This window comes from Parus major, chromosome 2 (genome assembly GCF_001522545.3).
Source record: "Parus major isolate Abel chromosome 2, Parus_major1.1, whole genome shotgun sequence".
Taxonomy (NCBI): domain Eukaryota; kingdom Metazoa; phylum Chordata; class Aves; order Passeriformes; family Paridae; genus Parus; species Parus major.
The window spans coordinates 11,906,566-11,932,859 of record NC_031769.1 but is presented as its reverse complement, the minus strand read 5'-3'; the positions used below and the strand labels follow the sequence as shown (position 1 = coordinate 11,932,859).

General features: G+C 37.4%; 1 long non-coding RNA gene across 1 annotated transcript in view; it reads left to right on the top strand.

The window, feature by feature from the left end:
* LOC107214958 overlaps positions 1 to 26,082 on the top strand; it is a 33,130-nt gene extending 7,048 nt beyond the window's left edge. The window contains exons 2-4 of the long non-coding RNA XR_004500466.1: positions 22,634 to 22,765; positions 23,420 to 23,484; positions 26,019 to 26,082. This is a non-coding gene — a long non-coding RNA (uncharacterized LOC107214958). The remainder of the gene's footprint in view (positions 1 to 22,633; positions 22,766 to 23,419; positions 23,485 to 26,018) is intronic.
* The last annotated feature ends 212 nt before the right edge of the window (positions 26,083 to 26,294 follow it).

Here is a 26,294-nt window from a genome sequence, read left to right as displayed (position 1 = left end):
GAAAAGCATGTTTCATATAAAAGTGAAAGCCTGACGAGGTTCATTGGCAAGGTTCATTCTACTTTTTACTTGATGGTTAAAACACACACAGAAAAACCAAACTAAAATCTAAAATCAATCAATCTAAAACCAAATCAACACAAAAACTATCTACAGGGAGTGAGGGGAGGGTAAGGATAAGGTTAAGGGTAAAGGTAAGGGCAAGGGAAAGGGTAAGGGTAAGGGTAAGAGTAAGGTTAAAGGAAAGGGAAAGGGCAAGGGTAAGGATAAGGGTAAGGGTAGGAACGGATAAGGATAAAAAGGAATAAGGGAGACTCTCCCATTTAGTTGCAAGGCTCTGACTTGCCAGACTGAGCCCTGGACTTCACCAACAGTTTAGGCCTAAATGTCTAACATCACTTAAGGGATAGCTTAAGGGAAACAATTTAACAAAAGATTCTCTAGGATTTACTATAGCACAACAGTAGCCCACTTACAGGCCTAACTTACAAATCTAAAGTAATTAAGGATCTAGGAGAGCAAAGTTCCTAGTACCTTTACTAACCTGGACACACTTGCATGCACACAGACCTAAGGAGGTCTGTACAAAATACATACCTGTGAAAAATTCCCCTCAAGCTCAGTGAAGTGCTCATGTCAGATGCCTTTACATCTTCTCAGAGGGGGAGGGACTTCACCATGAGGAGTTGGGAATCAGCCCAGGCTGTGTCGCTATTGTTCACTGGAGATTGTCCAGGTATAGCAAACTGGAGAGTTTTCTCCTTATGAGAGGCCCCACTCAGAGGAAGGTTGATGGTTTCAGTCCCCTGCAGTCCAGGAGAGTCCAAAAGGTCTCAGGAAGACTGTTTATAGGGCCACAAGAGAGTTGACTTAGACATAATAATTTTCCATCCTGACTGCAATTCAGGCAGGAAGCTTTCTTTGAAAGTTCAATAACAAAAATGTGATTCCACTTGAGTTGCCATTCAGACGAGAATGATAAGTTTTCAAGGCTGTGCTCAATAGACAGCGCTAGTTCCTGGGAGCAGACAGTGATTCTGATAAGCTCTAGAGAAGCTGAGGCCAGGTGTTGTTCATAAAGGCCAAGACATAAAGAATTTATCTGAGATCACAGCCTGGCCTGATAGGAGATGGATGGGGCAGGGGTACAGGGGCACTGCACCACCATAGTTGGGTTTTAAGGTTTGACTACCGAACTCGTAATATTCTGCTACAGAAGAGTGCAAGAATTTATTCTTGCTTTGCACAACAAAACCAGTAGGAAATACATGAAATTGGATTTTGGCAAGACCCATTTTAGATATCAGGAAGAGTGTCTAAAGTAAGCAAAGCACTAACAGTGCCCATGGCACTTTGGGTATGTCTATTACACTAAGTCCTTAAGGAAAAGTTCTAAATGCATCTCAAAATGACCAGAGGGATGGATGAGGTGAGCTATCCAGGACCTGCCAAATTTATCTTTCCATACTTCTGTGTTTTAGTTATAAATCTCCTCAGGTAAGGTAAATTAACTTATATTAAAAGCTTCACTCTAGTGATGATAATGTTTCAAGAATCCCAGATACTTACTCTGTAATGGAATTGAAGAGATATGAGAGCTATTGCATTCTGTAGTTACCTTTAGTTATTTAGGAGCTTTCACATAGAGTTAAAACTTTTGCAAGTTAGTTGAAGAAACACTCCTGAGAAATATCCCTGTCTAGTTGATTTTTAACAAAAACTGCTATTAATGTAAGAAGAAATGTTATTTATATTGAAGCAATAATTTATATTTACATGTAGATATTTATAAGTAGAAATCTATACGCATTTATGTAAATATTACAGATCCTTTGAAAGGGAGTAGGGGCTGTGCACTAGTGTGGCTTTTTTCTTTTAAACATTCCAGTCAAATACAAGTTATAAACAATATAACTATTAGGGAAGGAAAAAAAATCTTCTCAAAAATTCTTTTACTTTACAATGTATGCGTGACATCTCCCTCAACAACCAGCAGTGGTTGTTGTTTACATTCAATAATGTAGGAAACAGAGAAAGTGCAACCCAAAATTTCTTAGGAAAATGTTCTAGGTTCCCTATAGTATGAGAACACCTTGTGTAAGGCAGGTTACACATCTTATCTTTAAGTTCTATTTTCACACAAGTGAAGGAAAACCTTTGAGTTCAATCTCAGCATTAACTGACCATGTCAGTGCACTCCCCTGAAATCAGCAGTGTTTACTTGACTGAACAGGACAGCAATATTCAAGTCTATTAAAGTTAGAAAGCAAACTGATGAAGAGAAATAAGCTACATGCATGAAATGGATGGAAATCTGTTTCACAGACATAAAACTGTCCTTCCAAAATAGGTTTTATTATTTGATTTGTATCCTTGAAATAAGCCTATATTCATGAAGTATCTTATCAAGACACTCAGTGAGACTTTAATTATGTGAAAGGCATTTTTAATTATCTGGAAACACTTCTGAGAAGTACCCAGTATTCATTGTTTTGTGTTTTTAGGACTCTCACTCTGGTTACTAGTTAAATTTACTTCCATTGTTGCTCATTTTAATGTCTCTCTTTCTCAAGTCCTTGCTCAGGCAGGATCTCCTAGAGCACATGGCACAGGATTGCATCCAGAGGGCTCTGGAATCTCTCCAGAAGGAGACTCCACAGCCTCTCTGGACAATCTGTTCCTCTGCATGGCCACCTGCACAGTGAAGAAGTTCTCCCTCATAAAAAAGAAGTAGAATAAAGAAGTTCTTCCTCACCTCAGTTCAGGTGGAGCTTTCTGTGGATCACTTTCTGCCCCCAGTTTCTTATTTTACTGAGGAAGTGCTTGAAAATATTCTTTCTTGCAACGCTGTATTTCTGTCACTACCCATTTTATTTATTAAAGCATTTCTACCTAATTCAAGTGAAACTGAGATAAACCAAACTACAACATTACTATATTCTGCATTACATAAACCCTCTGTGAGCAATTGCAGTGAACAGACCGTTAAATAAGTAAATAAACCTCAGTCAGAAGGTGAAAGAAAACGTTTACTACTTGTCCTTGGTGAGTTGGTTCTGAAAACATGAAAGGAAAAGCTTTAATAGGTATTTGAGAGTAATCAGCTTCAAAGATAAGCCTGATGTTTTTATTTACTCACTTAAACGAGATATGTCAGCAGCAGGCAGATTAAGAAAACTTTGAAAATGGTACAAGTATTTTAAATAATGAGATCAAAATATGGTGTCTAACTTCAAAACCCTTCACACCCAAAGAGTCTGCTTTATTTGTAGCTAATCATAAACTAATGAAAGATGACCTGAGACACTGAAGTTCGCTCTACTATTAACAATACATGTGAAGTAGCAGTACATCTTGAATGTTGTGATGTGCTTATGAATGTTAACACCAGAGCAAAAATCAGTCATCAAAAGAAAAAAAAAAATCAAAAATTGCAACTGATGCTATTTAATGTTATTTAGGCCAAGAGAGTTAAACAACCAAAGTGAGATTCATTTACCCTAATGCCATTTGGGATTTCTCACACCCCTTCACAGCACTTGGAGATCACTGTGTCTTGCCCAGTAAGACAAACCCAGCTGTGGGCGACCACCAGCTTCTTCCTGGGGCTGGTGAACCTGTGCCATGCATCTCATCTGAGGGCTGGACAACAGCTCTGTGCTGGGAGGGTTCCACAGAGCTGGAGGTTGCTGCTTATACCTTAAAAAAAAAAAAAAAATAAAAAGGAATTGGTGTTTGGCTCACAGCTAATAATTAGTGCTGCTAAAATGATAAGAAAGTTGAAAGATGTTAGTGTTGGCTTTGAAAGAATACAATTAGTTCAATGGTTTCCTTCAGCCATTTCTTTTTGAAGTTCCTTGCAGAAAAAGCTAAGCAATTTCCTTTCCCTTTAAACATCAATAACCCTTCTTGGTAGAAGTCTTTGTTTAAATAGTTTTCTGTTGTCTGCAAACAAATCAAAGGAAAATAAAGTTAATTAACTGAATGAAAGTGTGCCTGAGAAAAAAAGTGGGGATTAGTCAGTGTCAGTTCTTTGGCTGTGAAATGTTGATTGCAGATACTGGAGCGAGGCCTCTCTAACCTAAAAAGCTGGCACTGAGACTTGCTGCCAAGGCTGCTGCTTACAGGGTGAGCCTGAGGCCAGGCCTGAGTGACACAGCAGGCCCAAAATAAACCGTGACCTTCTCCCCTGTAACACGCTCCTTTCCATTTGGGTTACGTGAAAAGCAGGGGGATTGTTTCAGCTCTTACTGGAAAGCATGAGGTGTGGAGGAGGACAATCACATCTCACTCCCCTAAAAATTGCACCTGTGACTCAGACTACAGGCTATCTGCATCTGTCTGTGCAACTAACTCTCGGGAAGTAAAAAGGTAACACTGAATGCAAAAATATCTTTATTAAACAGTGTGGTCTTTCCATTCCTTTCTTGGAAGAGGCAGCCTTTTAAAAACCAAGTTTGTTTTCTTTTCACGAGCAGATCAAATGGGGTTTCCTCTGTCTTAACTGTTTATAAGAAATTATATACACACTAATTCCATTTAAAAGAAATTATATACACACTGGATTCCATATTTTTGCCCTATGGTACTGAAGCAATGCTTCAGAGGTAACACATCAGTGCTGAAAGTCCATGTGTTCATGCTGGTCAGGTAGTGGGATTTTTTGATGTTTTCAAAGAGAAGACCTCACCTGGAATACAGAAACTGAAGTGTCTTCACACATTATTCCACACCTGTAGGCTGGCTTTCTCTGAGGAAGGTAAAGAATTTGCCTTCCCAGAGGTGTTGATAAGAGCATGATGAGAGGGTTTTTCAAACAATAACAGAAAAACATCCAAAGGAAGGCTCAGAAATTCGGGTCATCGTGGTATCACTGGAGGCAAGACCACATGCAGCAGTTTTTGTTGCTGACCCTGTACCCTGGATGTCCCTGTGATGGCTGTAGCTCTCCACAGAACAGTGCCAGAGCTCAGAGCCTGCCAGGACAGGACTGATAATTAACAAACTGCACAGGGGCAAAGTCCCTAAAACCTGTCCTAAAGGTGTTTTTTGGTTACAGATTTTTCAAGCTGGTTTTTTTTCACTCTAAGATTGTGTGTAGGAGTTAATAGCTGCTGCTATGAGGTACTTAGTTCAGAACAACTGGGTCACTGAGGGACATGAGGTCAGTGGTATCGATGAGTATTGATGACTGAAGGTGTCCCAGTGCCATGCTGGTGCAGGAAGCCCAAGCACAGGGGAGATGCAGACATCTCTGGAGTGTGACAGGTCACCAAGCCATCCCCAGGGTCTGCTCCCACCATCACCTGAGCTCCAGGTACATGATAACAATATCAGGAGCCTCTCCACAACCTCGTTGCTTCCTGTGAAGTGTTGCTAATCCTCTGGCATGCAGCTGCCAGGAGGAGCAAGAGGGAAATGGAGCACTGGGAGACCATTATGGGGGACCTCATCAGTGGGAGATTTCCCTTAGCACTCACAAGTTTTGAGCACACAGCTCAGCTGCTGGGTGATAAATTACTGATCACTGCTGGGTCTGACAGAGTGGGGACAGCTTACGTGTGTGGAAATGTGAGTAGGTAACCTCCACACCAGTAATTCTTGTGAACTGCTCTGTAAGGCCATTGCAATATAGAAAATATCCCATTACCCACAGGGTTGACACAACGCTGGTTATTTGTTAAAACAAAGGAAAAAGAGAAACCAAACACTGTTTGGTTTAGGTAATGTCATATGTCTGGGTTGCTTGCTGAAATAGTGGGTAATGATGTGAAATCCTCTGCTGTAACTGCAGCATAACCATGGCAATGTGATAATAAGTAATGTGATTTTGAAGAAAATAACTCTTTCCACTAAGAATTTTATCCCATTTTATTAAACTATTGTGTTTAAGAAATACTTAATCAATAATTAAGTGAGCAAAATCAAGTTCTGTACTTTTTGTTAAAGAGATGTTTCTGGACAGAATGCTGTATTCGTTTGACAGGCCAAAGTATAAAACCTCTTTGATTTCAGAAGAAAAGAATGCTAATTCTGTGTCTTCATTTCTGTTCTAGCAAGCCAGTGGCTTTTTGTTATGTTAGTGTAGCTGATCAGAAATGAACCTAGAAAGAGTAACAATTGTTAATTGGGCCCTCTAATTATAATGTGGCCTGACAATAGGCGAGTGCATCAATTTCCTTTTACATTTGGTTTTTTTTTCATTTTCTTTTGCTTTCCTTTTTTTACTAATTTTGTACGGCTGGGAAATAAGCAGGTCTTTAATCACCAAGGACTGTATGATCCCTAGGCACACTATCCAAGGGAAGAAATGTGGGGCAGTGCATCCCACTGGTACCACACAGCATCCTGTGGCCGCTGTGAAACTGGCCCTGTGCAGCTCTTCTGTAAAACAACAGCATGAGTGGGTGTGGGATGTGCACCAAAGCCAAATTGCAACCAGAGACACCTCAGAAGTACAGCTTTTTAAAACCCTTACTTTCCACTTTTCTTCTGCAAAAGAAAAGTCCTGGGGAAAAAAGGGATTGGTATTGGAGTAAAAAAAGCAAATAATGAAGAAAGAGATGTTGTGCTGCCTTGGCTCCTGTGCTGCCTTGGCTGCTGTTTCACAGACTACAGATTGGCAAGACTCCTCAACAGAATTAGCTTCAGCAGGAAAATCCAATGAAGGATTGATTTATAACTGTTGGTTGAAGGGGCATCTGCCAGTTGTTTTCTCTATAATGTAAATGTTCATAATGTAATGTGACTTATTTTGAAGCAGGGAAAACTTGTGTGCCCATTGAATACAGACATAATTCAGACCAGCCCAACTCTCAACTTTCTCAGAGAGCTTGATTATAAAATTCAGGTTGGTTTTAAGCTGGAGTCCTTCAAGACTGAATATGTAATAGTTGAATGTACTAAACTGCTTTGCAAAAAATAAAAAAAATTGCTCCTCAAATTGCAGACTCAAATTTTCATTAGGGTGGGTATGAGGAGGTGGGGACAGCTGCTTACCAGATTTTTTTTTCATGCCAGAAGAAAATAACATAGATTTCACATCAGAGATGAAATTTCCTGAAATCCCAAATTAGATAAAGAAAGTTTAGCGCCTAAGAACTCACAAAGCTTTTCCCTTCTGAAAAATTGTTGGATTTTTGCACTGTGAAAGAATAGTATCATATTTTAGGATGGGAGATGGATGCCATGTTATATCCATCAAATCTAAAGGGGAGAAAAATTATTTTGTTATTTAAAATCTATGTTAAAATCATTGCTTTTACATGAGTGTTGTCCCATGATTTTTTGAAGATGTGCTCAGCATCTATGGTTGAATTAAACTGAAAATAATGTTATCCTCATCACATTCCCTAACCATGTAGTCAAGGCTGATTCAGATGAAAAAAACCCACCTAATGAATCATCAGACTTTTTTCCTGCACTCCTTAGGCAGGCCATGCTACCTTTAATTTCAGTTTTTCCTACAAAATAATTCTTCTATATATAAGACAGGCTGGGATAATAATTCAGTGTTGGGATTCATTTTATTAAATTTGAGTCGGTCAACGTGGATTTCTTTAAGCCAACAGAGATCGAGAAAATATAGTCAATAAGAATTAAGGCTAAATTGATCTCCCCATAAGGTAGGCAGTTACAGCAGGTCAGATGGATTGCTCCCTAAAAGAGAAATGCATATTCCTCTCAATTGCTGACAACCCCAGAGGAGCAGCTGAGCTGGAGGTGCCTCTGCACTTACCTGGGGTAAGGACCCTTCACAGTGTCAGATTTGCAGCACATCTATCACATCTCCCTTTACTCTCAAGCTTTAGAAACATTCTGTTAGAACTGAATACCTCTGAAATCAAAAGTTATTTCTAGAATTTCATATCCAGAGACTGGATCTTTTTTGTAGAATTCTTTCATAGCTGAAATTTCCTCGATAGTTTAATCAAATATTTTAACAAAGTCACTTGTTTTCCATTATTTATTAAATTTTGTGAGATCTCTGTAAGATTCTAGTCAAATATGATACTTTATATATTCTACTTTGTGCAATCTCCAAATCAGAAACCTTAGTACCATGGTCTGAGAATATCTTTTCCTTATCTCTATTTTACTTGGGCATACATGCATATTTAGAGATACATAACCATATACCTATAACAATTATACAGTAATAGAGAATAATAAAACAGACACCAAATTGTGGACAATCTAGAGGTATAAACTCTGAATTGTATATGTATATATATAATTATACAAAAGGACTATTAATTCTGTTATTATTTTAAAGAAAATGTCAGAACATACAAGACAGGTTGGATAGGATAGGGTGTCAGAAAATAAAATATAAGAAAACCAACCAAATTACAGGTAAGTCTATAGAAAAACTACTAAAAATAAAAGAGGGCAATCTTGGGAGTTACAGTCTCTTCACCAGTCTATGGGAAAGCAGAACAAAGAGGTCAGAAAATGTATACTTAAAGGATGATGATTCAGAGCTCATAGGGAATATGTTATTGTAGTATGAGTAAAAGGTCTATGGGAAATATTTTCCTTGGGAGACCAGGAAATGTCTGAAAAAACTAAGCCACAGGGTGCATTAAAGAGAAATGTTTCCCTGGGTCACCATTCCTTTTACAGAAGGAAAGAGGAATCTATTAAGTCAGGAGTGGACAGTAAGATCAAGGGAAATTAATGAGCTGGAAGAGAGACTTTTCGAGCTGTAGTAATGCTCCGACCTGTGGGCTGCCCTGAAATAGGATTCTGTTTTCCTGAAAACCATGATAACTTCATGCAGCTGCTCATTAGATAGTGCAGATAGCAGAGGAGAAATTGAAACCCTGGATGTGCTAGATTAGCGTTTTCCCTCTATTTCCTCCATTTATTTTCCAGATGGCATACTGTTTCCCTATTATGTCTTATTTATTTATTCCCCTTCCAACTCTATTAACCTCAGTGGATCAACAACAGAAATTACTATGGCCCATTGACTGCAGAATCTTATTTGATATTGACTGTTTTCTTTAGGACAATTTGATTGACAGAAATTATTGCAGTAGATGTGTATTGTAATTCGTAATGGAATATTTTATCTATTTGAATCCAGATAGCCTTTCTTCCAGAGTCTCCATTTGTAATGCTGCTTATTGGGATCTTTGAATCTTTGTTGTATCAAATAGCAGTTATTTGTAGGGGCAGCTAAGAGCTGGGGAGGATTAATGCACAATCCTTCCACACTTAAATATCTGGCTGTTTTCATCTTGTCCTAGGTCATCACTGGGAATGAATTTGGTCACCTTACCCTGGTACATATTTACAAAACTCAAGGAAGTACCATGGAATTTGATACAGTTATCAGTCTCACTTCTAAGGGTACCAGAACTGAAATGACAGAAATCTCACAGACCAGGACTGAGGTATTTTGCAGGATTATATCAGATGTATAAAACACTGAGCTCCACTACATTTATTTTTCTTTTGTTCTTCCTTTCTTTCTTTCACAAGCTCCAAACATCATGATAAATATTAAATATATATTACATGTGGAGAATGTGGGAAAGAGATGTAAAAGGGGTCATCCATAACATTTGGCTGTTTTTAGCAGGACCCATGACACAAATCACTGCTTTAAAAAGCTACAGATAATGTATTAGCTTTTATTTGAAGTGCAGGAAAATAACTACTCCCTAGTTTGATGCTTTGTGAATTGAAGGATAACACCTTCTTGGGTATTGAATCAGGGCAATGCATCCTCGTGGCATGGGGGCACACAGAGCAGAAATCAGATTGTCTCAGGTAAATATGGCCTAAAGTTTGGCCACAGATGGCTTGTCTCCACAGCCAAGTAAACTACTCCAGGAAAAGAGAGCAGGATCCAGGCTGGATGCAGACAGATGTCAGGAGAGAGAGGCAGTGCAGTGGGGCAGCTGCTCTGTCCTCCCCTGGCACAGATCTGTGCTCTTCCCAGGAGATGCTGCTGGGCTGGGACAAGAGGAGAAGATATGCCCTACCCACAGCTGTGAAATCTGAAAAATCTGCAGAAACACCATGCTGATGGCAGCCTGCTGCTCAGAATTGTCTCCTATTTAACTCCAGACTGCCCATCCTGCTGCTGAGGCAGCTGGGAGCCCGTCCCAGCACGCTGCTGCTTGGGGCAGGCAAATGCTGCACGACAGAAATCCTGGGTGCCAGTGTGCCACAGAGGTGTGGAGTAATTGCTGTGCACTAGAGGTCATCAGCAGCTTCTGACACTGGCCAGAATGGAAATCAGGACAAAATGTTGTTTTGGTTTGATCTCAATTATACCAGTTTAATTCCTATGGCTTTTCACCAAAACAAGGAAATGAAGGAAACAATATCTGATTGATTTTTTTTGCCTTTGAAAACAAAAAATGCTTTTGGTTTTACTGAGGGCTTGTTTTCTTCATTTCCTCTTTTCTTTTCTTTGTTTGATTAACTTCCATTAAACTTTTGGGCAAAACATTTAAACCAGAGAGAAAATGTTTTCCATCAAATAAAATTTTCTGATTTCCTACAGTGTTGGTGTTTATTCTTTGTCATTCAATATGCTAATTAAAAAACACCTAAAATCTCAAATACTTTTTTCCCCAAAAAAACAGAAAAATTTGCAATTTTTGTGGCTTAGCATTTTGAAGGATTATGTTTTATTCTACACAGGAGAATCAAATATAGTTCCCCCAAAGCAACAGCACACGTACTCGAAACACATTCCTTTTGCAGGTGTAATACCTTTAGATAGCATTGCTTAGATACCACCAGTCTTCCCCTCCTTTCCCATGTCAGGCTCAGAGGACATAGAAATATGCATTAAGAAATTTATGGCTATTTCAAACTGTATTAGGGCAGCTATCCTCCTTTACTAAAAATCTTTCTGATACAATGGTTCCAACAGAGTTTCCTCCCTTGTTTTCTAACTAGGATTTGAATGACTAGAAGACCTTGGTTACTTCCTGGAAATGGCTCACCAGCAGTTAATCAGTGCTAAATTGTATAACCCACTTACATTATGCATAGAAATACAAAACACTAATGTCATTAAATGTTTGTCCCTAGCAGCTGTATTTTGACCTATGTTGAAGTTATTACCAAATTGAAATAGATTTTTTATGAAATATAGCATCATGTCATTCATGAAGAGTTAGGAAGACAAAGTTTCGTGGGTCTGAGATACCTAACACCAGCAAAGAAAACTATTTAATTTTGATCTTTTAATGTAATAAAGACTATATGACATTGAATGACAAGCAACAAAAAGTCTGCTTTAGGAATATGTAAGTGTGACTCTTTTTCCAGATGTCAACGTTAAATAAACATGGACTTTGAGGAGCAAGAGGCATTCATGCTTATATAAACTAAGGACAAAACACTCTTCTAATTTGTTTTGAGCGTGCTTGGTTTTCTCTTAAGCAAATGCTAAAAAACTAAAAATAAGAGTTAACCTTATGCCTCTGGGTCATTTTAAAGTCACTTGCTCTTACCTCTCTCCTAATCTGCATTTCCAAGTGGCAGAGACAAGTTTTGGTGTCTGGAATATTAAGGTAGACAAAAATCAAAAATTAAAGAAACACCATGTTCCCACAGTGATGACAAATGTATTGAGTATCAGCTCTCCATGGGGGAATGAAATATTCTGCCAGGGTTTTGCTTACAAAAGTGCTATCCCTCTTTCCACAGCAAGGACATTGTCTCGTGGGACAGTGTGCCTGGAGCATGCAGTGATGTGGAGAATGGAATGGGGCCTTTGCTCAGCCTCCTGCTCTGCCTTTGCCCTGGGTTTTGTCTGCCCTGGGACATGGCTCCATCACTGAAACCTCTGCCCCTGCAGTGATGGGGGCACTCCCAAGGGAAACTGCTGCCTGTGCTGTACAAACAGCACTCTCACCTCAGAGATCAAGTGTTAGAAATAAGGTCTGTACAGGACTGAGGCAGTGCTTCTTTGGGGGGAAATTCCAGCATGTTAGCCCGCTCCCCTCGTTCCTGCAGCACAGAGGCAGGACAGGCTTTCTCTGCCATCTTTCACAGGATAGAAAGCTTTTGTGCCTGATAGAAAGCCAAAGCTGAAATCTCAGGTTAATCTTATCTGGTACACAGTGTAACACTTGCTTTGAAGAATTCACCTCCATGCTTTCCCCATATATGAACAATTTCAAAGGTTTTGACCCAACAGGATAATAACAACTCTTGTGTCCAACCTTCTTTTTCCAAATTGCACTTCCTTTTCGTGTCCCCTACTTGTTCTGGTCAGCAAAACCGACTTTCTAAAATCTGCTGAAATGAACTTATGGGAAAAAATATATAGGTGTGCAATCAGACCATCATAGTAGCAGGTAAGGAAAGAAATCCAAATAAAATAATATAGAACTACTACCAATTTTAATCCATAAACCTTGAAATAATTTTGCTTCAGCATTTCAATAAAAATTCAGAGATAGACTAAATGCTTCCCTGGTTTCCAGTGATGTTTTTAATATTTATTTTTTTTAATTTATTTAATATTTTAAGTGAACCAGAATTTACTGTTCAGCTTCCTACATATGTCTCCCATGGAATTTCGGTGGAGTATAAGTGCATGTGGAGCAGCAGGTTAAGAGCTGGGGGGTAGGCTGCTGGAGATCCGTTGTTACTTCAAGGAGGTCAATTGCATCATTTAGTGGGGAGCAGATGTCTATTTTTAAGCATCTAAGTGCCACAAAGGGGAATTTAGTTCCATTGTACAGTCAGTGGCAAAATACAGACTCCTAAATTAGATGTTCTTGTTTAAAATCTGAAGGACTTGACCTCTACGGAGTCAGTTAATATTAATATGTCCCTGGTCCTATTGTTCTACTGAATTGTGTAAGTTTGTCTTGGATTAAATACAAAGAGAATTGCCTTCATGACCACTGAAAACATGTATGGGGTCAAACCCCACTTTCCTTCTTTCTTTCTTCAAAACAAGCAATGCACTACTGACAAGCATAGTCAATCCAAAGACACTCTCAGTAGATGATTCCGAATTATCCACTCCCTTTCTCTCTCTGAGTACAGTGGGAAAGTAATGGTAATTGTAAAGTGCCTGGTTTTTTAGAGAGTAAACCATAAGGACACAGAAAAGTGAAATAAATCCTTTGCTGTTGTGCCTTCTACTGCAGAGACTGAAAATCTAACAGAGGTCTGCTATGCAGAGCAACACATGCCAGCATGGTGGAGGACAGCTGGAAGAAGAAATGCATATTGTGAATTGTAATAACAATGGACAGGTGTATGAGAGATTTCTGAACTCAGGAACATGTTCCTGAAACTTGGCACAGTTGCAGTTTGCTCCTGGGCTGGCATCCAGCAGAGAGTGAGAGGAAGCGAAACTGCTGCCATTAGTTTCGCAGTGTGCACAATTTCAGATTCACCAGAAAGCCAGGTATATCAGAGAAACATTTATAAATCACACCAGAGCAGCTGTCAGGCAAGAGATTATGATCACACAATGTTTGGTGTAATCTATGAGATCTTAAAAAATAGATGGGGAAAGTCAGATTCAAACAGGACAGTGAAAGGAAAAACCCAAAGATCACTAAAACTGCTAAAAAATCTTGTTTGCTACCTGTGATGTTCTCAATAGCAGTTAATTATTTATTTAAGTCTATTTTATTTGACACTAAGGGTAGTGTCAAATAGACAGAAGGTAAGGTAAAAAAAAATAAGGTAGAAGTTGAGCATCTTTTCTGTTAGACACAGTGGCATTCTCAAGGCGTAGCAGAGAGGGACAGGTACCCCCAGAGTTCAGATCTGCCTCTCAGTCCTACTGAATAAAGAGGGAGCCATATAATTACTGTGGATAGGTAAGGCTGAAGCCATGTAAACAGAACCCCAAAACTGAAGTAACATATGAGTGAATAGCATAGGAAATCACCATTATGTAAAAACCATAAATGAAAAAATAAAAAATGGCACAGAAAGTAATGTTTTTTTGTGTATACGGCTCTACTTCTTAGAGCCTGAGTATCCCCAGGCTGGATCACATCTCCTTTTATTAGGCAGTTTTTGTTGAAATTATGAACATTTTGTATACTTAAAATCTGTCTTAGTGGACTATAGAAAATAATTTATTTCACCTACTATGAGTAGACATTTACAGTTTAGTCCTTTTAGGGGTCAGGTGAATCCTGCTCAAGGCACCTGTCTGTCTGAGACATTTCAGTCATGGTGTTTTCAAGGTATGAACCCATATTTAATAGATTTCTAATATATATGTATATAATTTATATATATATTTATAATTTTATATGCATCTAGATTTTCTGGTTAAATAATCTGAACAAAGGTTTTCCTGAGGCTTTTTTCAGTAACTCCAGGATGTATTCTGACCTTTGAGTATTCAAAACTGAACTCTTTCTGTAACTACTTTGAATTTACAAAATTTGTATCAAATTTCACAGGGTCATTTTCCTTCTCATAGCACGAGGAAAACATTTTTTGGATGAGGTTAAAAATATTTTTCATCTCATAAGAAAAAGAAATCAACAGATTAAAACAAATACTTTAACATATTGTCATATACGCTATTCATTGAAATATAAACAAAAATTGTCCTGCTTAGTTTGTCATATGCACATATACATTTCTCATAAGCATTTCTTCATATGCTTAGGTCTCTCAGGGTAAATCTAGAAATGATAATATTTGAAGAGTAGTATGAAAATGAGCACAAAGGATGCCTTGGGTACAGACAAAGGTTGGCTACAGAAATGAAGAGAAAGATTTAATGTCGCAAGCAGGAAGATATTTAAACATACTTTGAATATTGAATGCCCAAAGGAATTAAAGATGTGCTAATGTTAAACACATGCCTGAGCACCCTTTCAGACTGTCAGCATTTTCTTGAACTTAACATGAGCCCATGTCTGGAAGCAAGAGAATGTCAAATGTCAAAATAAAATAAAAAATAATTACAATAAATAAATAAGAAATGCACATGTTTTATTCTCTTTCTCTCAGAGCACATAAAGTTTTCTGGTGTCCTGCCACACATTTAAATAAGAAACACTGGTGGTAAAGAAACCTTCTTAAACCACAACATGAAAATCCATACTGATGATATAAATGTTGAAGGATCTGTCCAAATAAATCAGGAAGACAGAGGATCACAGCTCTAATCTGTGTGAAGTTATTGTGTAAGTCCAACTCATAAGGCAGTAACAACAACCTGGAGAATGGGATTGTTCTGGGAAAAAATAAAATAAAATGTCTAAGATGCAGCAAAGCCTTTGTCATCAGTAAACACTAGGACAGGATCCAATTGACTGACTTCTTTGTTAATCTCTGCTTCATTGTCTGTAACATTAATTATTTCCATTTGACTGGCAGTCATCTATTGCCAGTTTGGAAAGTTTCCCCACTAGTGTACCAGGCACATGGCTTGTACAGGAGTTATCAGGCAAAACAGTGACTACGTTGGAATGGACTGGAACAGAGTCCTGGCTGCATGAGTCAAATATCACAGGAATTTCTGTGTGAAGGGTGTTTACTCAGACTTCTCAAGCTCTTGGAAGCACATGGCAGGGAAAAAAAGCAACCAAAAATTCCAGTCCTTTCATTTTAAAAGTCCTTGCTTTTTCACCTGTGAGCAGTCTATTACCAAGGCATTAACACAAAGCTTCTTTTTCTCTCTTGCCCAGAGTACAATGTGTCCCAAGACTTATTAATTAAAAGTGTCAGTTCCACAGTCACAAAGCACAATCTCTAATCTCCCACTGCCTGCTGGATCACAAATATATGGATATCTGTACAGATACACACATGTACACCCATATACAAATATATACATACAATGACTGCAATTTTTATCTGTTTGCCTCCAGGAAAAAAAAAAAAAAAACAGCAAACCTGCAAAGTAATCATGAATAGAAAACTATTTGAATGAGTGAAAATTAAACCTTGGTATTACAAGGTGATGGTATTCATATTTGAGAAAATAAGAAAATAGGAAATAAGTGTAGCTTTTAAATCTGTAGTGAGGCCATGCACACATGGACAGAGAGATGGAGCTTGAGGCACAAACCTGGAACAAATCACACCATGACAGCAGCATACAAAGGACCAGGTTGTGCATTTGAAAACATGAAAAAGAAACATGCTGTCTCTGAAAAAGTAAGTGTTTGAAAGTACAACAAATGTAACTCTGATTCATTTTGTGTAAATTTGTAGGTAGAAGGAATAATTTGTTTCTAGGAATTTGTTTCTTATAGTTACAGTTTGACATCCAAAGCTTAACACGGTGGTGTACAACTCTTCCTGTGAAGATTTTTCTCATCCAGACTCCTGGACCCCCTTCTCTAAACATTTCAGTTTTGTATCTCATGGGACACAACAGAAAGAAAGTGTTTTAATCTTGCTGGTAATAAATGGGCAGTTGTTTGCCCTAGAGATTATGTGTAGAACCAGCAGCTGAAACTGGTCTTCTATCTCCTTAGCTGTCCAGTCTGTAAGTAAGTACTGTTGCTTTGGAATGACATTATACCACTTTCAGGTTGAGTAGAATATTAAATACCACCCTAAATGGAATGAAATTGGCATTAAACAGACATTTCCCGCTATAAAAATAACCAAATGAGTTTTACTGTATCTGGCTAGAGCATATAAACAGCGTCAGCTGTCTAATGGGGATAAAAGGAAAAATTATTTAGACACTTTGATGCTTCCTAGTGCTTTCTCCAGGATTGATCAGTCTATTCCAGCCATGCTTGTTCTTGGCAATTTCTGTGCTGTTCTATCCAGTGCTTCAAAGACTTGCTGTGTGTGGGGGGCACATGTCAAGAGGAGTATGAAGTTGCAGCAGCCACCATTCACAGAGCCAATGCCTTCCAAAAAATAATATTGCTGTTTCTGGAAGTGTTTTTTTCTGTCTTAAGGTAAATTATTTAAAGACTCATTGTTTGACAACAGATCTAAATGAACCTGGCAATTTCCCTGCATTCAATCAGACCTGTAAACCTCTACTTTATGCCTCTGTTTCTTAAAGGGATGGGTAAAAGTCTACTTAGAAAGTTGTATGGAACTGAGCAATTAGGAGATATCCCACTCACAGATAAATGGCTTTCTATCAAGAGTGCTTGAAAGCTGAACTAGAGTAGATTAATTCAGCTAAGTGACTGCATGGAAGAAAGAGTCATGGACATGCTTTGGAAACTCAAATTTACATAGAGACCCCTACATGAACCAGTCATGCTGGCATACCATTTAATAGAAAATTCACAGTTTGGCACCTATCTCTGCATACAGCAGCCAAAATTAACTTTTTTTTGTCAGACATGGACAGAACACATCCAAACATAAATAGTGGAAATAAGTAGATAAAGAGCTAAGAAGGAAATCCAGCCAGATACTAAAGATACAAAATAACCAACTTCATAGTTTACACCGAATTGCATATTTCAGGTCTGTTTGTTCTCAGACAAGAGTAACGTAATTTCTCTCCAGTGTGAAGTAAAGTAGATACAACTGAGAAATCTGCTGCTGTAAAATCACAGGAGGTACTCACCTGCCAGAAAGAGCATCAAAGCACTCTCTGTGCCTTTATCCAGTGACGTTGTCTTCAAGCTGACTTCTACAACTGATGAATTTTAGTGATTGTGAAAGTTATGTCCCTTTTCTTGATAAGTTTTCCAGTCAGATTTTAACACTGATGGGTTTTTTTCTCTCATGGAGGAAAACTAGTATTTGTTGATGACTTCAAACTACATGTCAAGCAAAGGATGGACAGATATACTTCCTGTTGTTCAATGAAACTTTTTAAATGCTTAAACTGATTCTAGGTAAAAATCAGTATCTTCAAGGTATATCCATATGAGTTTTGAAGGAAAATGTCATCTACATCAAATGATATCTGTGGTGGCAGAATTCATTTCAGAAGTGCAAAGATAAAACCAAAATTATCAACATAAAAATGTATTTGATTAATGTTTGAAAGAAATGGAGACATTTTTCTCTGTTATAACAATGAAATGTAATATAATTTGCAAACATGATCTGGTTTTTTTCATATCTGTTACTAAGGGTCCTTCATACAGATACTGAGCTCTCATGCTGACTCACCCTCTTATCAAACAGATGGATCCGTTCACTTCCAGGAATGTGAGAGAATTAGGTTGTTTCTGAGAACCAGATGGATGTAAAGGCAGAAACAACAGCAAAGGACAAAGTTGGTGTTGCACTTACAGCTTATTTTCTGTTTCCAAGACAGCATAAATGGCAAATCCAAGGAAAGGGGCAACTTTAGCAGATATTCAGCAAGAGCATCAGGTGAGAAAATCCCTTCTCAGTTACATGGCTGCTCGTGCACGCTTGCCTCAGACAGGCTGTACTTCACTCACCTACAGTTTGTTCAGCTGGTAGAATTCCTTACTTGTCCACAAGTGGGGATTTGCCTGGAGGATCTTCTGGATATGCTTATACTATTGCCAAGTAAGCTCACAGAATTAAGATGAACATTAGCAGAATTTCTCCCATGCTAACAGTTCATCTTCTCATTTTCCCCATATGGTAATCTGATATCTGCACAGCTTTTCTGATCCAACAGCTATGTTTTGTTTGCCAGCATATGTGTGTTGGACTCTGAGAAGAAGGGATTCCTCCATACTAGACTAATAGCCCTGAAGTAAAAGAGTTCTGCAGGCATTTCATGTTGCTATTAAGAAGACTGATCAATTACAGACAGCTCTCTCTTTGAAAAACTTCACAGAGACAGAAAATTGTTATGAGAAATAATGGAAAGAGTGGAAGCTGATTTCTGAATTCCAAAAGATAAAACAATAAATCTGTTCACTACTTAGCAATATGACCTTATTTAAATATTATATCTTACTGCATGGTTTTGTTTGATTTGTGTTTCTTTGTTTAGTGTATTATCTTAAAAAAACTTCTTTTTTGCTGCATGGTGTCTATTCAGTATGTACTTTTTATGTACTGGCCTCTACAAACTTTGTAATGAATGGAACCCAGCTGAATAACTTTCTCAGAAAATAAAACTGATGGAATATTTTATGAGAGATTTTCACTGCAATGAAAGCCTGGTGTGATCCAGAGTGCAGCACTTGGCACATGTAAATAGCAAAACATAAGAAGGATTACCAGCTACTAATTTTATGAAAGTCCACTGGCACTAAGAGCAGTGCTGCTATCACCAGGCTTCAAGAATAACAACAAACTGAAATGAAGCACTCTCCATTTTAGCAGAAAATAATATGTGATAAAAATGTTTTAAGTTGATGGAGAAATGAGTGGAACTGGTTTAATATTCAGAGCTGAAAAATGCTGCTTGAAAAGCAATGCTTTTGGAGAAATTCAGGTATTGATCAGGCACGAGTGCTTTGGGCAGTCATTTACTAAATGGTTACAGCAAAAAAAAGAATAATTTGTTTTAAACTGATAGACAAATTTTAGTGTTATAAAGACATTGATAAGAGAATATACTTCCCAGAATACCTCTGACAGCAGGAAGACTTTATTCTTGGATTTTTGCCTTAGGGCATTTGTTTCATTTTTGTTGCTTTTAACAGAATTGTTCACGTCAGTCTGGGTTATTCACATGCCTTGGAGTTATTGGTCTCATCCAGACTTTGCAATCAGAGACACAGATCCTGATACAGTTGACTGCATACATAAGTGTGAATCTGAAAATACATAAGAACATCAAAGAATTTTACACTATGCAGAGGATCTTCTGATATATTTACACAGCCAAAAATTGAAACTGATGCTCATTAGTATCTTCCTGAGCAACACTTACTCTTATGCTTCAGAAAATCACCCCAAATAACATTCTGTCCATTTGAATACCCAATATGCTGAACCAAAGCTTAAAGACAAGCAAATATGTAAATGCTTTAAGGAACAGGTATAGGTTTTAGTTCACTTCTGCTGGAAAGGGGTGAAAAATGCTAACTATCTTCTAAGGAATGCAGATGGGAAAAACAGTTCATTGGTTACAGCATTTAAATACATATGACACTGGAAAAAAAGGAAAGTTATTCAATATTTTATCTAATTTTTTATGTAGTTCTCTATATAATGGTATTTGTGGCTCTGCTATATTTTTATTTTATTAGTTATTCTTATATCTTGCTAACAGTGGATAGATGGATAAAATTACTGTTAGCTTGCCTGGAAGAAATTTTTAGAACAATATCCAGCAGAGGAAAGGACATTCTGGATCTCTGAAAGGATGGGACATTATTACACTAGGCTCAATGTTCTGGAGGAATATATGTCTTTGCCAACTTCAAGGTTCCTTTTCTAATGTCAATTGTCAAGAGAAACTCATATAATAATGACAACAAATCACTATTGTGCTTAAGAGCTCTCCCTTCTTGACTATTAAAGAATGACAATTCCATGCACATAAAAAACCCAAGCAAAAAAATAACAGTGACAACAGAAGAAACAAACAAAAATCTCCCAGGATGACACATCTCTCAACATACCTTTTTGGAAAAATGGAAGTGTTTGTTGTTATACATTAGGCTTTGGTTTTTATTCTGGATCTAAACTGATGTTTCTAATCTGCTGAAATACTTGCAATTTACTTCCTGCAAAGCAGGTCCAAAATCATGTTGAAATTCAGGGAGAACCTAAGTTTTAATTTCACAGTTTTCTTTATCTGGTTGATTTTTTTTTTAGTGTTTTTCTCATGCTAAAGAGAAAATAAAATCAAATCTGACAATTCACAAAGTTTCCAAAAGACAAGATCTTGTTTCAAGTTGCTCTGTATTTTTAGTTTACTCACCACAGTGCCTGATTTTCTAGCTAAGGTTACATCTGTCAGTCTGGAAGTTCTCCTAGAACTCAAAGTTAATTTGATAATCTGTGTGTTGCCAGCATGTTAGGTTGACATCACAGAAGCTTTGCTGCTTGCCAGATTTGAAGAGGTCTCTCACCTTTCCCTTTTCTGCAGTGTGTGAGAAATGGATGCAGACACAGTTTTTGAGGAACAGGATGTCCACCAGTTGGATTGTCATCTTCCTGGTACCTAAAAGAACGTCTTTCTGAAACAAGATTTCTCCTCTTGTGCATAATAAAAAGAGGAAGGGAGAGAACTATCATCCTAGGATTACGTGAGTCTAAACTCCTGGAGAGGAATCAATTCCTACAACCACACAAATTTAAATAAAACCAATGTGCTACAAAATAATATATAAAGAGTTCATATAACTAAACCTTGTTCCTGTGATCTCAAGGTAGATCTGAAACAGTAACACAGGCTTGACCATCTGTTGTTGGCAGTTTCCTATTTAGTTTTATCTCCATCTCCTTACATATGCAATTTTTGTGGGTCTTAGTACGTATTGAAACCATTTAATATACCCATTGCCATCAATAGCCTAATTCCTTTAAAGTTTAATTAAATGTCTTCCAAATTAATAATAATAATTAATCATTACACAGGCCAATCATCTCAGTTCATGCAAATTAAAGCATGAATTTCAGAGCACTGCAAGCATGGCAGGCAGAACTAACCATGATCAATAAATAGCCTCTCTCCTAGGATTATCAAATATTCCTAGTTAATTCTGTACATAAAATATGGAGCAACAGAAAGCAAGAGAAAACAAAAAGGTTATTTACATCTCAGTCACAAACCCCTTCATTAGTTCTTTTTCATTGCCAAGAATTTTGCTTTTAGCCATTATTGGCATTTGAGCATTTGCCTGAGTCTGGTCTGCTGTCCCTTTGTTTTAAAAGGATTTGAACTGCCAGACTTTCCTTACGAAGCAGATAGATGATAATGGTCACTCACGACACACAGAAACGGGTAATGTGTCTGTTCATTTCTGAGGTATCTTAGAAGATTTATGCTTATAAAATGGGAATTATGAGTGGTGAACAAAACCATAAAAACCACACATAAAATCTGTCGTAAATCCAAAAATGTTCCACCTAAATCTACATCCTTAATCAGTTCTGAAGCTTCTTCCCTTCACCTCCCATGCTACCTATTTTTTTTTTCCAGGATTTAAAGCAGATAAACATTAAATCTTACTGAAATAGCAAGTTTTCCTTATTTTTAATGCTTAGAAACAACCAAAGCCTCTTGAGAAAGTTTCTGTTTATTATCTATTTTCTGCTTTACTTGAATTTTTTAAGAAGTAAAATAGAGAGGCAGTATAGCATTTCAGATGAATATTAGAACATTTTTGATACATGGCTGAAAAACATCTGGAGAGAACCTATTTGAAATTTACCCTCTGTGGGGAGTGTCACACAAATGTTGCTTTGAACCATAAAAGGTATAATATACTGTATAAAATGGATGATTCATATTTTCCTCTTTTTCCTTCCAAGTTCAAAATCACTCCATCTCACTTCTTATCTGCTCGTATTTAAGTCTAGTATCTTGCCAGGCAGCTGTCACTTCTTACAGCTGCTTTGAGAGAGCTGTGTTGGTGTGGGACTGGGCACAAGCATGCAGTGATTTATAGCAGCAGCAGCCTGTTGGCAGAATTCATCTCACTTAACGTGCACCATCTAAAAGGACGGGCCCTCTTCCAGCCTTGTCTTCCAGGAGCCCGTATTGTCTTTGGAGAGCAGTTGACATCTCCAGAAAGTGATGTATCTACTGCCAAGATGGGTATTATATAACATATTCCCTTTCCTTCAGCTGCAATGAGAACACAGGCGGTTGCTTAAACCAGTAACATCGCTTTCACATGGCTGAAGTCTGATGGAATGGATACAGACTTGTCTCTTCTTCAGATGGTCAGGAGAAGGCACTAACCATTCCCAGTCAGAAGTGAGTCTTTACTGGATAATTTTTGGATTAATATATCAATTCACAGTCTGCTTATACCGTATTAATTATAAGGCCTCACCATGTGTGGCCCTAGAGAAGAGAGCAATGCTGCCTTTGGCTGTGAGCAGACCAGAGCTACTTCTCTTAAAGAGGAAGCAGGAAATTAGTTCTCTTTTCCATAAACTGAAACAGCAATACAGCCCATGAGGCCCTTCCATCTTCTTGATTGATAAGCAAAACAAAGTTTCAGCTCTATTGATCTCCTTTATCTGCTAAATATGAGAATGTGGATCAGGGGAATATTGTAGGGACACAGAAGAGGGGGAAGGAACAGCTTTGTATGTTGGATAGTGAGGGAATGAAGCCTCAAACTTCTATATGTTTATTGTATGCCAGTCCTTCTTACAAAATATGGAACAAAAAGCCAAATTTCGTTATTCAGTGTACAGAGAGAGCTGAGGCAGATAGGAACCAGTGTTGCTACCTTTGTTACCAGGTGTTTTGCTTATTCTGAAGGACAGGTTTTTTTACTGAGTGGGTACAATGCACACAGGGAATCTGAGCCAAATCAAGGAGCTGATCATGAGACTCTTGGCTTCAGGAGGCTTTGGAGCTGTTTCTTAGAGCTTAAGTCACTCCTGTTTATCCCTGCAGTGCTCAGAAGGACAAAGAGAGAGCTGTGAGCTCTGCACAATGTGCTCCTTGTACAGCAGAGACAGGTAGGTCCCAGTTAATTATTTCTGTCTTGCCCTGACACATCAAAACAGTCTGTTGCAAGTTGGTTCTTCCCTTTCCCACACCCTTTAAAAAAATCTACCACTGCTCTTTAAAAGGCTCAAGAATGGCATTTCAAGAGTGGTTACTGTCCAGTGGTCACCTGGGACAGCCCTTAGATTGCTATTATTTTCAATTTAAGTCCATCACCCATATTTTATGACTGCTTCTGAAGGTACTGTTAGCTGAACAATATTTAATTCCTTGACTCACAAACTTGAAAACAAATACTCATTCATGGGCCCCATCATGCTTCTAGGGGAGATTGCAGCTTGGTTGTTTTTTTTGTTTGTTTTGCTGCTTGAAATCTGTAAGATGTTCAATGTTCTTGAGCTATAAAGTCATAAAATAATTTAAAAATGTCATAAATAGATTAAAATTCTGTTTGACACATTGGTTATTTAAGAGAAGGAAATGGGCTTATTTCACTTAAAGAGATATTTTGTTCTTTCCTATTAAAAAAGAAAAAAAATCTGTTGGCCTATGCAGGGCTTCCCCTTGCCCCCATAATCTAAGGGTAATGGCTGTCCTTAGCTTAAAAATATATGCCATTACATCTTTCTTTTAGTAGCATCCTACTGTTAAAAAGTTTTAGAATGTGCCAAAGTTTAGGGTTGCACCCATGTTAATATTTCCTATACTATGACAGTACTTGGCAGTTACAGACTTTGGCTTGTTTTCAGATTTAAAATTAGAATTTGTATTACTCAGTTGACTTTTAAGCATAATTTAAATTTTAAACAGAAAGACCATCTTTCAGAAACTATTTGTGGCAAACAAGATGACAGGGAGATTCAAGTGGTTTTTCTAGTCCAGTAGCTACCAACTGATGGACCCCAGCACATGAGAAATGGTCCACAAAAAAAAAAAATAAAAAGAAAAGAAAGTATCCAAGTCTTCTTCTTGATTCAGATAATCAAATGAAAGAAAATAGGAAAATTAAAAATAATAAAGACCCAAATCTCAAATTTCTGATTGTAAATGAATATTGAAGAAACATACAAAATATTTTATGGTTTCATGTAAAAAATATCTTTACATAGCTCTTAAATGCTTTTCAGAACATTTATGTGATACTTAGAATGACTGAATAAAGACATCCAGCTATGACCTTTTACTGCCTAACTTATCTTAAAGATCTCCAGTGATGGCATTTCCACAAATTCTCTGAGCAGTCTGTGCCAGTGATTTAGCATTTCCTAAAAGACTTAGGCTATAGCTCTTACTGCACTTTGGCTCCACCACTTTTTATTCTCCCTGTCAAAGATATGGAGAACAGGTTATTCCCTCTCTTTAGCAACAGCCAAAAGTGAATATAAGATTCAAATTCCACATGTGACTGAAAATGCCTATTTACCAGAATGTAATTATCTTATTATCTTGCATCTCCTAAGCCAACTACTCACATTTGTCTCACTGAAACTACAGAGGTGATACGAGATGAAAAGTTTGAAACTCGTTTTACCTGAAACTATATATTCACAAAGAAACAACCTGTCCCCTTTATAGAAGGATCCACATTTGTCTGGAGAGAACTGGAAGGGTCTTAAATATTCTCATTTAAAACATTTGTAGCTGTACTACTCTGTTGCCTCTGGCAATATTCTTATGACATGTCTATATTAATATATGTATTTATTTCAAATTACTTCCTCTTCGCTCTGTGTCCTGCAGATTTTATGCCAGCTAATTGCTTCTCTAGACTTAAAAATTGTCAGGTTTTGTCTAAAAATATGTTTAATTGTAAATTTTCAGAAACCTTGCTTGTTGCTTTAAAATTAATCAGTAGAATCAGGGAACTAATTTTAATGATGATTGCTATTTTAATGGGTGAATATTTTTAGCTAAATCTAAAATGCAAAAGGGCTTTATGGTTTAGTGGAACTTTAAGTGAGTACAAAACTGTAATACATCTACCAGGCACAGATAACAGATTATCTTAATTCAAATTATGAAGGTATTTATAGAACAGACCAGCAAGTGGCAGTACATGTTGTGCATAAATCATGAATGATAAGACTGAAATCTTTAAAATGAAACTAAATTGACAGACAAACAAGCTTTCATGTACAGTCTTATTCATTTTAAGTGTCCTGCCAAGAATTGCAAATGCTTCATTCCACATGACCTTATTTATTTTCCTGGAAATAATAAGTATCTCTCAATTTTAGGAAAGAAAGGAAACAACTCTCCTGTAACTGCTGGGATGCATTTGTGTCTCAGTTAATCAAATTGTATGTACTGTAAGCCTAATGTTGGCTCGGAGTGGGAAATGGAATTTTCCAGTGACTGTAGTGTTATGAATTGCCATGACTCATAACATATTCCAATAAATAACCACTGCCTATGGGTACTGTATTGTAATGGATCTACAATGCCTACTCCAATGGTCTTTGACCCTGGTGTCTTTTATGTAGTTTGTTTTCATAGGCGAAGTGTTGGAAAAAAACATAATAAACCATAATATTTACTATTACAGATTCCTTCAAAGTCAGTTAAATTGCTAGCAACATCTAACACAGGAAAAGGAAAAGAAGAAAAAGAAAAATAAGAAGAAAAAAGAAAAGAAGAAAAGGGAAAAAAGAAAAAGAAAGAAAGAGAAAGAGAAAGAGAAAGAGAAAGAGAAAGAGAAAGAGAAAGAGAAAAAAGGAAAAAGAAAAAAGAAAAAGAAAAAAGAAAAAGAAAAAGAAAAAGAAAAAGGAAAAGAAAAAGAAAAAGAAAAAGAAAAAGAAAAAGAAAAAGAAAAAGAAAAAGA